The sequence below is a fragment of the Chrysemys picta genome, chromosome 3 (assembly GCF_011386835.1).
Source record: "Chrysemys picta bellii isolate R12L10 chromosome 3, ASM1138683v2, whole genome shotgun sequence".
Classification (NCBI taxonomy): domain Eukaryota; kingdom Metazoa; phylum Chordata; order Testudines; family Emydidae; genus Chrysemys; species Chrysemys picta.
In genome coordinates, this window is record NC_088793.1 from 79,767,641 (window position 1) to 79,780,895 (window position 13,255).

At 46.6% G+C, this 13,255-nt stretch overlaps 1 long non-coding RNA gene across 1 annotated transcript in view; it reads right to left on the reverse strand.

Moving 5' to 3' along the window:
- Positions 1-11,747: 11,747 nt before the first annotated feature.
- The window catches only part of LOC135982038 (uncharacterized), a 76,914-nt gene continuing 75,406 nt past the window's right edge, over positions 11,748-13,255 (reverse strand). The window contains exon 3 of the long non-coding RNA XR_010599237.1: positions 11,748-11,851. This is a non-coding gene — a long non-coding RNA (uncharacterized LOC135982038). The remainder of the gene's footprint in view (positions 11,852-13,255) is intronic.

Consider the following 13,255-nt stretch of genomic DNA (forward strand, 5'->3'; position numbering starts at 1 on the left):
CCTATAGTCCTGCTGTTCCCCTCCCTGAAATCAACCCCTACAGAGTTTCATAGAAAAGAAGAGCTTCATTAGAACTTACTGTTCCTGCTCAAATGGTTATTATTCTTTGTTTCATTGATTGATTTTCCACTCCACTTACTGTCTGTTAGTAGTTGTTTCTGCTGAGAGATGGGTACTTCAAGACTAACAGACAACTCAGAGATTTTTCTTTGTCTGCCAAATGCTTTTAATCTTTAATCCAAAAATAGAGTGAAATGCAGATTAAAAAGTATTCCCACTCTACAAATTCAACTTCAACTTTTAGGTTTGAATATATTAATCAGTATTCTATCAAACAAACAAACAAAAACCCAAAATACACATCACACACATTTTACCTATGGGGAACATTTTCAAAAGTGCCTAAGTCTCAATTTCAAAAGTAATTTAGGCACTTAGGAACCTAAGCCCCATTGACTTTTACTATCTTACCTGTTACCCAGTGACATCAAATTACATGAAGCTGAAACTCAGAGTTAAACAGCAGAGAAAGGAAGAAACAGAGCAAGTGGGGGATCATCAGAACCTCTTCTTGAGGTTCTAGATATCTCTGGAGGTCTAGAAGCAGTTGGAGCTGCCAATATGTACTGAGATATTGTGAAAGCTCCAATCCCCCAGGATGGAAGTAATAGCTTTATTACTTTATTAATATTATTATACTCATGTTTATTATAGTAGTGCCTAAGGGTCATCCAAGAATGGGACTCCATTGTGCTAAGCACTGCACAGACACAGAGTAGAAGATGGTCCCTACCCCAAAGAGCTTACACTCGAAAGACACAGGGAGGAGAAAGGACTATAAGGCACAAGCAGAGTGAATAATGTGATGGTGGCAAATGCTGTTAGTGACATTATTATTATATTATTTTGGGGTGGGTTTACTTAGGCGGGGATCAGATAAATGGAAAGGAAAGGGAAGTGGTTGAGGGGGTCAGGGCAGGGGAGAAGATGGCAAGAGGGTCAGGTGTGAAGTGAAGATGAGGTGAAGAGGCAGCAGAAGGGTTGGAGCAAACAGCCAATCAGCCCATGACAGAGAACGTCCAGGCTGTAGAAAGTTCTCTGATATCTGAAGGTCCCTGCTTTGGCTGTTTCTGCTCCTACCAGTGGGAATCTCTCTGGCTGGCTCATCTCACACATCCCTGAAATAGAGGATAGTGCAGGAGTCACCAAAAAGGACTGCCATACCTTTTAGATTTTGTTGGATTTTGGACACTTTTCAGAAACTGAGGGTATGTCTACACTCCAATTATATACCCATGGCTAGCCTTTGCCAGCTGACTCAGGCTTGCATGGCTCAGGCTAAATCACCTCAACAAAAGGGTTGTTTAATTGCAGTGTAGTTATCTGGGCTCAGTCTGCAGCCTGAGCTCTGGGATCCTCCCACCTTGCAGGGTCCTAGAGAGATATAATCAAACAAATACAATTCATACTCAATGGGGACTCCATTCTGAAAGAAATCTTTCCTGAACCCCCCCTCTTCTGCCCTTCAAACAACCTTCCAAGCTCTCTAAGCTCATCATCAGAAACAAGCTCCCCACAGACCAGGACGCACCAACTCAAAGCAGCACCAGACCCTACCAGAACAACAGATGCAAAATCTGCCAACATATCTCCACTGCTACAATGATCAACACCCCCCACAACACACATTTCAAGATCCAGGGGTCCTACACATGCCTATCACAACATGTAGTGCACATCATCCAGTGCACTATGTGCCCCAATAAAAAATATGTGGGTGAAACCAGAAAATCCCTACTCTCTCAAATGAACTTACACAGGAAAATGATGAAAGAAAAAAACACCCTGTGGGTGAACACTTTTCAAAATGTGATTACTCTATTACCTGGTTACCTATCTGTCCTCATCCTCAAAGGTAACCTGCAAAACACTTTCAAGAGACAAGCCTGGGAGTTTAAATTCATAACTTTTCTTGACACTAAAATTCAGGGTCGTAGTAAAGAAACTGGATTTATGGCTTATTGCAACAATCTGTAACCCGCTATCCCTCCCTTTTTATCCTATGACCAGGGCCAGTGGAAGGATGTTTCGCGCCCTAGGCGAAACTTCCACCTTGCGCCCCCCCCGTCCCCGAACCCCCATCCTGAGGCACCCCCCCCAAGGCAGCTCCCCCACTCTGCCCTGAGGCACCCCCCTGCAGCAGCTCCCCACCTCCCACCCTGAGGTCCCCCCTCCCGCCCCAGCTCACCCCTGCCCCGCCTCCTCCCCGAGCACGCCATGGCTTCTTCACTTCTCCCGCCTCCCAGGCTTGCGGTGCCTAAGCTGATTGGCACCACAAGCCTGGGAGGCAGGAGAAGTGAAGCAGCTCACCCCTGCCCCGCCTCCTCCCCGAGCACGCCATGGCTTCTTCACTTCTCCCGCCTCCCAGGCTTGTGGTGCCAATCAGCTTAGGTGCCGCAAGCCTGGGAGGCGGGAGAAGTGAAGCAGCGATGGCGTGCTCGGGGAGGAGACAGGGCAGTGGTGAGCTGGGGCGGGAGGGGTGCCTCAGGGCGGAGGGGGGGAGTTGCTGTGGGGGGGGGTGCTCGGGGAGGGAGCGGGGAAGGGGTGAGCTGGGGCAGGGAGTTCCCCTGCGTGCTGCCCGCCCCCCTCCCCCCCCGCTGCAGGCAGCCCTCCCCGTGCTCCACTGCCCCAGCTCCCTCCACCTAAATGCCAGCGGCGACCTGGGCGGCCAAAGATCTGGCCGCCGCAGTTGCTGCCAAAGAAAATGGTACCCCCCAAATCCTGGCACCTTAGGCGACCGCCTAGGTCGCCTAAATGGTTGCACTGGCCCTGCCTATGACTGTACGGGTATTATCAGGCCTCTTCACCTTGAATGGTCCCTTGGAACATGGGCTAACTACTTATGCTAAATTATTTTTTTGATCTTGTATGTAGCCATGAGACTCTGAGTACCTCTCTCAGACCTGAGGAAGAGCTCTGTGTAGCTCAAAAGTTTCTCTCTCACACCAAATGAAATTGATCCAATAGAAGATATTACCTCAACCACCATGTCTCTCTAATATCTTGGTACTGACACAGCTATGACAACGCTGAATACAATATATCTCAGACACACTACCCTTCTGAATGTAAGGTTATACCTACAGAACTTTCTTTCATTTCCTAATCCAATCCAATTTATTTTTCTAAGTCAGGAGATCTGATTTCCATTCCTACCTATGCCACAGATTTCCTCAATTCCCCTGCCCACATATTATCCTCTTTGTGCCACAGTTTATAACTTACCTACTTCACAAAGATACTGTAGGACTCTGTCATGGAATGTACCTACCATGTACTGGTTTAGCAGGGGTTAACCACACTCTGTAGGCCCAGGAAGTCATGCCCCCTCGCCCATGCAGGGCATGTTCAAGCTGGAACTAGGGTATAAAAAGAGAGTAGCTCAGATCAGTCTGGACTGGCTGCCAAAGGGAGTAGAAGTGAGTGACAAACCTGGGCAGCAGTGACCATGAGATGGTTGGGTTCAGGATCCTGACAAAAAGAAGAAAGGAGAGCAGCAGAATACGGACCTTGGACTTCAGAAAAGCAGACTGACTCCCTCAGGGAACTGATGGGCAGGATCCCCTGGGACGCTAATATGAGGGGGAAAGGAGTCCCAGAGAGCTAGTTGTATTTTAAAGAAGCCTTATTGAGGATGCAGGAACAAACTATCTTGATGTGCAGAAAGAATAGCAAATATGGCAGGCGACCAGCTTGGCTTAACAGAGAAATCTTCAGTGATCTTAAACACTTACAAGAAGTGAAAACTTGGACTGATGACTAGGGAGGAGTATAAAAATATTGCTAGAGCATGCAGGTGCATAATCAAAAAGGCCAAAGCACAATTGGAGTTGCAGCTAGCAAGGGATATGAAGGGTAACAAGAAGGGTTTCTACGGATATGTTAGCAACAAGAAGGTCAGGGAAAGTGTGGGACCCTTACTGTTTGGGGGAAGCAACCTAGTGGTGAAAGAACACATTAAGGACTATTTAGAAAAGCTCTACATGCACAAGTCCATGGGGCCAGATCTAATGCATCCCAGGGTGAGGGAGTTGGCTAATATGATTGCAGAGCCATTGACCATTATCTTTGAAAACTCATGGTGATCGGGGGAGTTCCTGGACGATTGGAAAAAAGCAAATATAGTGCCCATCTTTAAAACAGTGAAGAAGGAGAATCTGGGGAACTACAGATTGGTCCACCTCACCTCAGTCCCTGGAAAAATCATGGAGCAGGTTCTCAAGGAATCAATTTTGAAGCACTTGGAGGAGAGGAAGGTGATCAGGAACAGTCAACATGGATTCATCAAGGGCAAGTTATGCCTGACCAACCTGATTGCCTTCTATGATGAGATAACTGGCTCTGTGGATATGGGGAAAGTGGTGGATGAAATATATCTTGACTCTAGTAAAGCTTTTGATATGGTCTCCCACAGTATTCTTGCCAGCAAGTTAAAAAAGAATGGATTGGATGAATGGACTATAAGGTGGATAAAAAGCTTGCCAGACTGACAGGCTCAATGGATAGTGATCAATGGCTCAATGTCTAGTTGGCAGTGGTATCAAGTGGAGTGCCCCAGGGGCCTGTCCTGGGGCCAGTTTTGTTCAACATTTCCATTAATGAACTGGATGGATGGGACGGATTGCACCCTCAGCAAGTTCACGGATGACACTAAGCTGGGGGAGAGGTAGATATGCTGGAGGGTAGGGATAGGGTTCAGAGTGACCTAGAAAAATTGAAGGATTGGGCCAAAAGAAATCTGATGAGGTTCAACAAGGACAAGTGCAGAGTCCTGCACTTAGGACGGAAGAATCCCATGCACTGCTATAGGCTGGGGACCAACTGGCTAAGCAGCAGTTCTGCAGAAAAGGACCTGGGGATTACAGTGGATGAGAAGCTGGATATGAGTCAACAGTGTGACCTTGTTGCCAAGAAGGCTAATGACATATTGGGCTGCATTAGTAGGAGCACTGCCAGCAGATCGAGGGAAGTGATTATTCCCCTCTATTCGGCACTGGTGAGGCCACATGTGGAGTATTGCATCCAGTTTTGGGCCCCCCACTACAGAAAGGATGTGGACAAATTGGAGAGAGTCCAGCGGAGGGCAACAGAAATGATTAGGGACTAGGGCACATGACTTATGAGGAGAGGCTGAGGGAACTGGGCTTATTTAGTCTGCAGAAGAGAAGAATGAGGGAAGAATTGATACCTGAAGGGGGGTTCCAAAGAGGATGGAGCTAGGCTGTTCTCAGTGGTGGCAGATGACAATACAAGGAGCAATGGTCTCAAGTTGCAGTGGGGGATGTCTAGGTTGGATATTAGGAAAAACAATTTCACTAGGAGGGTAGTATCAGAGGGGTAGCCGTGTTAGTCTGGATCTGTAAAAAGCAACAGAGAGTCCTGTGGCACCTTTAAGACTAACAGATGTATTGGAGCATAAGCTTTCGTGGGTGAATGCCCACTTCATCGGCCACTAGGAGGGTAGTGAAGCACTGGAATAGGTTACCTAGGGAAGTAGTGGGATCTCCTTCCTTAGAGGTTTTTAAGGCCTGGCTTGAGAAAACTCTGGCTGGGATGATTTAGTTGGTGTTGGTCCTGCTTTGAGGTCTCTTCCAACCCTAATCTTCTATGATTCTATGTATGTTGCAGGCTCCTGCAAAAAGGCTGATGGAGCTTCAAGACACAGAAACCAGCCCAGAGGTGCTGGAATAATTTTATAGTGGGGATGCTGAGAGCCATGTAAACCTAATGTGTTATGGAAACCTCTTAAAGCTACAGCATGCAGCAGTACTCCCAGCAACCCTAATTCCAGAATTTATGAACCAGCCAGGCTGAGACGCCAAACAACTCCCAGCCACCCACCATCACTGACGGAGGAAAGACAGCAGAAACCTTGAGACTACCAGACTCGGAAGGGTAGGAAATATTCCAGGGAAACTAGACATTGATCCAAGTACCCCTAGTAACCCCCCGTGGTGGATACACCCGCCACAGATAGGGCCCTGGGCTGGGGCCTGGTGGAGTATGGAGCACCTGGGTACCCCTATCCCAGCTGCCACCCACCCCTGCGTAGCATCCCACTCTTCTCTGGCCACTAAGCCCCACATAGGAGGGTAGCCATATTTACTTTTGCCACTACGCTGCACTGAACCGCGTCAAAGGCTAGTTCCCTTGACTCTGGTCATTACGCCGTGCTGCCCTGGGAGCCAGGGCTTCTATGGCAAAGTGGGAGATTAGGCCACTCAGGTCACCAAACCCCTACTCTAATTCCCCCACACAATTCTATCCTGCAACAGACTCAATTAATTCATTTTATCAAGTGCTTTGAGATCCTTAGATGGAAGACACAATTACAGTTATTGTATTTATTGGAAGTCACAAACATACATTTGAGGGTGCAGTTTGGTCTTTTCATCTTTTTATACCATATTTTTTCCCAATGAATTATCTCAAAATGTGTATTTCACACTCTACTTTCAAGAATATTTAGTAATATACATTATATCAGAGTCAGAGGTGACAATGCCAGTATTTTTTATGCCGATTTGGTTATTTTTGCGTATTATATTTATAAGCCTGTAAAATTGTATCCTAACATAAAGTTTGATTTCTTCCCTGAAGAAACACAAGTATCACTAAGGGAGGGAGGCAGTATAGCCTATGGCATAGCGACCTAGATTGGCATGCAGGGTCACTGACCTGCCCTGTGCCACGGTTTCCCCATCTGTAACATGGGGATATCAATGTTTACCTCCTTTGTAAAGTGCTTGAGATCTATTCAAAAGAGCTAGGAATTGTTATATAGCTGAAGAACAGGGATGTACAATTAATCACAAATGTTAAATACTTTTCAAAAGCAGTTCACATACAAGTTTTGGAATTCTGAGTTACTAGTATCTTCAGAGTTTATGACTGATTTGCATGGTATAAATAATAAAAAGTAATAACACCTATCCCCACAGAAATGTAATCACTGTGATGCTGTGTAGTGGTCCCTCACACTCCAATTCTGAGGGAGGCCCGTTGGCCTCACTACAGCGGCTGACCAGTTCTCTCTGGCTGTCCTGCTGGCTGGAGGTCTCCTGGGCTGCTGCTGCTTCTGAGTGGGGGGCCCTGCTGGCCTGCCCTCCAGAGGGAAGTGAGAACCTCTGCTGCTGCTACCATCAGGGGGTTTCTCCTAGCTGCCTGCCTGGCTGCTGCTTGCTCCTGCTGCGTAGGAGCCAGCTACTGCTGCTGCCGCCGAGGAGGAGAAAGAAGAGGATCCCTGTTGGGCTAGCACACAGGATGCTGCAGAACACTGTGGAGGGGGTTTGTTGCTGGACTGAATAACCTTCCCATCTTTGTTCCTCCTCTTCTCCCTTGAGGCCCCATCTCCTGGCCAGGCCAGACAGACGCAGGAGCTGTGGTAGGGTGAACACTAAACATATTCCTCCTGTGTGGAGCTGCCCCCCAAGTCCTTCTCCTTCCCCCCTCCCTCCCATGTGGAGCTGCCCCCCTTCCCCAGTCCCTCTCCTTCCTTCTTCCCTCCCACACAGAGCTTCCCCCAGCCCCTCTCCTTCCTTTCCCCCTCCTTCCCATGCAGAGCTGCCCCCTCCCAGTCCCTCTCCTTCCCTCCCCCTCCCTTATGCACAGAGCTGGCTCCCCCCTTCTTCCCTTTCCTTCCTCCCTCCCACTCAGAGCTGCCCCCCAATCTCCCTCCTTCCCGCATCCCTCCCGGGCAGAACTGGGCCCCCCCCAGCCCTTCTACTTCCATCCTCTCTCCTGCACAGAGCTGCCCCTCAGCCCCTCTCCTTCCATCCTCCCTCCCACCTGTGCGGAGCTGCTCCCAGCCCCAATCCTTCCTTTTCCCCTCCCTCCCTCCCGCGCAGAGCTGCCCTCCCCAGCCCTTCTCCTTCCTTTCCCCCTCCCTCCCTCCCATGCAGAGCTGCCCCCCTTTGCCTCAGCCTTTCTCCTTCCTTCCTCCCTCTTTGCCTCCCTCCCTCCCATGCAGAGCTGCCCCCCTTTGCCTCCCTCACAGAGCTGCCCCGAGCCCTTCCCCCATTTTACGCACAGGTATAGTATAGTGAAACACACAGAGGTTAAATGAATTGCCTACAGTCAAGCACAAAATGAATAAAGTATCACTGCTAGTTAGAGAACTCAAAAGTCCCAACTCGCAGTCTCCAACGCTTACCAATAAACAACACTGTTTTAATAAAAAAAGCTCATGTCACAGCTATTACAGTATTTGGCACTTAGGCAGAGTTCTCTGGCATAATGCTGTATTATGTGTACAGACAGCTGCAGCTGCCCACACTCACTCACCTGAAACTACAGGCTCCAAAATTATGGTCACAAGTATCAGCAAGTATCAGCGGGGTAGCCGTGTTAGTCTGGATTAGGGTTACCATACGTCCGGATTTTCCCGGACATGTCCGGCTTTTTGGGCTCCAGATCCCCATCCGGGGGGAAATCCCCAAAAGCCGGACATGTCCGGGAAAATCGGGACATGCGGGCCGGCGGTCGGCTGGCTCGGGGGCTCGGGGGCCGGCGGTCGGCCGGGCCGGGGGCTCGGGGACTCGGGGGCCGGCGGTCGGCCGGGCCGGGGGCTTGGGGGCTCGGGGGCCGGCGGCTCGGAGGTCGGGGGCTTGGGGGCCGGCGGCTCGGGGCTCGGGGGCTCGGGGGCCGGCGGCTCGGGGCTCGGGGGCTTGGGGGCCGGCGGCTTGGCGGCTCGGGGGCCGGCGGCTCGGGGGCCGGGGGTCGGGGGCCGGCGGCTCGGGGGCTCGGGGGCTCGGGGGCCGGCAGTGCTGGGCGGGCCGACCCAGGCTGGAGACGCACCTCCTTCCCCCCCCCCCCCCTTACCTGCTTCAGGCTTCCTGCGAATCAAATATTCGCGGGAAGCAGGGGAGGGGGCAGAGTTGGGGCGGGGACTTTGGGGAAGGGGCGGAGTTGGGGCGGGGCTGGGGGCGGGGCCGGGGGCCCGTGGAGTGTCCTCCTTTAGGAGGCTCAAAATATGGTAACCCTAGTCTGGATCTGTAAAAAGCGACAAAGAGTCCTGTGGCACCTTATAGACTAACAGATGTATTGGAGCACAAGCTTTCGTGTATCAGCAAGGTTATGAATTCAAAACCAAACAATTTATTGACAAGATGACAACTTTAAAATAGCCACATTTTTAGTGCATTGTATCATTTATTTTCATTCATATTTATTTCTATGCCACCCAGGCAGATATGGGGAGCCCCGGATCCTCCACTAGTCCTGGGCCAGGAGCCAGGGTACCCGAGAGCAGCCCCTGGCCCTTGACCCTGCCCTCCAGGGCATGCCATCAAGGGCTGGTAGAGAGTCCAGGCCTCCCCACCGCAGCCCAGGCTCCCTGTGCAGCTCTTACCAAGGCCTGACTTCTGGCCAGGCCTGGCCCCATGGTGGGTGTGTGGCCCCGCCCAATATTCTTTATGCCCAGGGTCCCAATAAATCTTAGTTCACCTCTGGATAGAGTATACCACCAGTCTGGGGTATGCCCTGTATTCTGGCAGTCTGACCTGAGATTGGCTCTCTTAGCTGTGTTCCATACCAGACAGCATGACAATCAACTCAACTTTCTAGTTTTTCTTCAAGTAATCATAGCAACAGCAATTTTTAGCCATGGGTTTAAAAAAAACTTAAGGGTCCTTCCTCTTAATATGGTAATAGCTAAAAAAAACCTCTTTGGCCTCAACATTTATTTGGTTCAGGATATCAGTATTACTTCATAAAACTGGAAACCTTCTAGCCGTCAATTATAAATAGCTCCCATGCAGGCTACCTACTAAGTCTGCTGCAGCAGGTTACCCTGATTTCATTATTTCCTCTCAAAGGAACTATTTATTTCTAGATACTGGATCACAATTTCTGTTTGTTAGATAAATAACTTAGTCTGGGTATTTAAATCATCATTAGTTGTGTCTGTACCTAAACCGTGATCACAAGAACATAATCCACAGTATAACCTCAGAGTTATGAACACCTTGGGACTGGAGGTTGTTCATAACTCTGAAATGTTTGTAACTCTGAACAAAATGTTATGGCTGTTCTTTCAAAAGTTTACAGTGAATGTTTCCAATTCCAAATGAGGTGTGTGGTTGACTGATCAGTTCGTAACTCTCATGCTCGTAACTCTGAGGTTCTACTGTACTACAAAAAATACAAATAAAGCTGGGATTGGTTATAGATACCTGATGCATCTCTAGAAACTTATTACCACTTTAATATTTAATATGGCAATTACTTTAAGAAAACCAATAAAATTCTATGACACTTGTGCCTCCAAGCCTGGAGCAATTCCATTTACAGTTACTTTTAGTTACCCATTGTTTCCAACATCAGCAATTTTCAAAGCAATATAAAATGTTCCCCACCTAAAGTATATCAAGAATCGTGTACCTTAGAGATTAAAGCTTTGGATGCAGTACTTTGCCAAATGTTTTGTTAGGATCCAAGTTTATGAGGTGTGTTATATCCTTTTTCCATGTTGGCAGTAGTATCCTCAAGTAATTCCAACAGATTAGTGAGATGTGACCTTTAATTTCTGAAACCATGTTAGCTGTGTTTTATCAAGATGTGGTTTTCTAAATGTTCACTCATTTGATGTCTTGAAATTTCTATTACTTCATCAGTCACTGAAGTTTAACTAACCAGACTATAATTTCTTAGCCTGTCCTTAGGCTTTTTCTTAAATAATGGTATTATGCTGGCCACCTTCCAGTCTTTCTGAATGTCTCTTGAATTAGATGAGCATGCATAAATGCCTTTAAAAGTCCACTCAAATTTTCTCTGCCTTATTCAATATTCTCAGATATACTGACTGTCTGGTCCTTATATCTTAAATCCCCTATTTTTTTTAAAAAAGATAAAATATATATTTAATTTATACTTTTAAACAATTCCTAGTTTGGCCCCCAAAGACTGATTTTAGAGTTATACACAAGAAGCTACCCAATACCAACAGAACAGAAGTGTGGAGGATTAGTTCAAAATTGAGAGAAATTTACACTCCAAGGGCTAACAACTCTTCAGGGAAGACTCAGTTTAGTTTAGTTGAAAACATATAATCAGTCCCTGAAACTCCCACCCAGGCTCCTCAATGATTTGATACATTTCTGGAAAACACAACATTATCCATTATCTATAAAGCAATAACTCAAGGTGCAACTTAAAAGCTGCTAACACATCCAGCAGGCATATGTCATGTCCATCTAACCCTAAACTAGCAAGAGCTCATTCATAATCCTTAAAATATGGAATACAGACTGGCACCAACCTAAGGTGTGGCTAGTATCTACATTAACCTGGATCTAAGTAGCCACCACCTTTTCAATTACCTTCTCCAAAAAAACCAGAAATTAGAGACTGAGTGGCAATTAGCAGGAACTCCAGTGTCCAAGAAAAGATTTATTGAGGAGGGGGCAGGATTCTGCTTGATTATGAATTGCCAATATCCTTTTACCAAAAAGTGACACATCAATAATGTTTGCCAGTAATGGCACCAAAGTCACACCATTTGTTTTAGCAATCAAAATGGTCAGAATCACAGGTGCTGAGCACCAAGGAACTCAAAGCTCATGGAAATATTCACCGGAAAACAAATCAAACTCAGAGGGAGGTATTTATTGCATTTTTAAATTGCCTATCACTGTGGTATCTAAAGAAAGAGCAGCTTGGAGCATGTTTTACCAGTCAAAAATATGACACAAATATTTACATTGCAGAGTCAGAGTTCTCACTCAGGGTTGAGGTTCCAATGTGTGAGGTCAGTGCATACATATTACACAGGCCTTGTCCTGATGAGATTACCCTTTAAGAAGACAAGAAATAATAGTAAGGTCATCATTTCATGGTTTTTCTTATATATAGACAACAGTGATCCGTGAAATTAAAAGATTTCATAGGTTCATCTTACTTAGGCATCCAGCTCAAATTATTTAGAATGTTGTAGTTCAAACCAGGGTCCTGGAACCTCCTGATTAGAAGAGAGCATGAGGCTATTTTACTTATGTTATACTTTTTGACAGAGGCCTGATGACTTGCTATGACTGACCTGTAAGTTGCTTTGTGAAGTTCAGGTTTAATGTTTGTATGCAGGCCTAAGTTATTTTTAGGAAGAAAATACTTTTATCCCAACTGAGTTAAACCTCTAACCTCTCACCCAGATTTTGGGAGTTTAAAAAAGCCTGTTCAGAGTTGGGCTGCTGAGTACCAAAACATAACGGGGAAGCAATAAGCATCTGTCTGAAAAACAAAACTGTCCCTCTCTGGGCATGGCTTAGTGAATGTATGATCAGTGTGTTCCTATGAGTTTAGTTCCAATCTTTTTTCTAGTATCTTTTGAGTCAAGACTTTTTAGAGTGGCTGCGATAATGCTTGTAGAATAACCCATGACTTAAAATGTCTCCAAATACCTATAGATCTGCTTACTGACCGGATTTTTTGGATACATGCACTTTCTGGGTCCACGTTAATGCAATACGAGAAGTTCTATATTTGCATAAAGATGGCCTAATCAGACCCAATTTGCCTGAAGAAGAGTGTCCAATACTGATTCACCAAGAAGCTCCTGAGAATTCCAAGGGAGAAGAACTAGTCAGGCCACCATCTTCAAAAACAGAATGAAAGGAAGAAGCTTTATGGCTCGTGACTGGCTTGCATGTTTCTGACGTTTTTGCCTGTCATGACTGCTGCTGTAGACATTTGGTTGCTGGCCTATGGCTTTGCAATGTGGCCTGCCTGACAAAGAGGTCTATGCTTCCTCCATTCTCCCAAGTGGCCACTGAAAGTTATGTGTCTAGCAACACACAACACCTAAGACATCTAATAAGCAAGTAACCTCCACCAGCCAGCAAGTCCATCGATGTTAAACATTGACACCAATAAGACCACTGCCTAATCTTTTCAATCACACCAGCTGAATGAAACCTCAACAGCTGAAAGAAAAATCCTGCATAAGTACCAATCTTGTTGGTGTTTTTTTTGTTTTCTTTTGTTTTAGTATAGGTATGCCTATATATCAGCATTCTTGCACTTGGTTTCTTTGCTGTCTAAAATATCTTACATATATATATTTAATGGGATAGGAATCTTCTTCATCTGGTTGTTGTAGATGTAGAACAATAACTATAATTTTACATGTAGGTGGTTAAGACAGATAATTGTGTGAGCAGTAGTGGAGGATATTGCTCTGATGCCTCCTTTGTATTTTGGG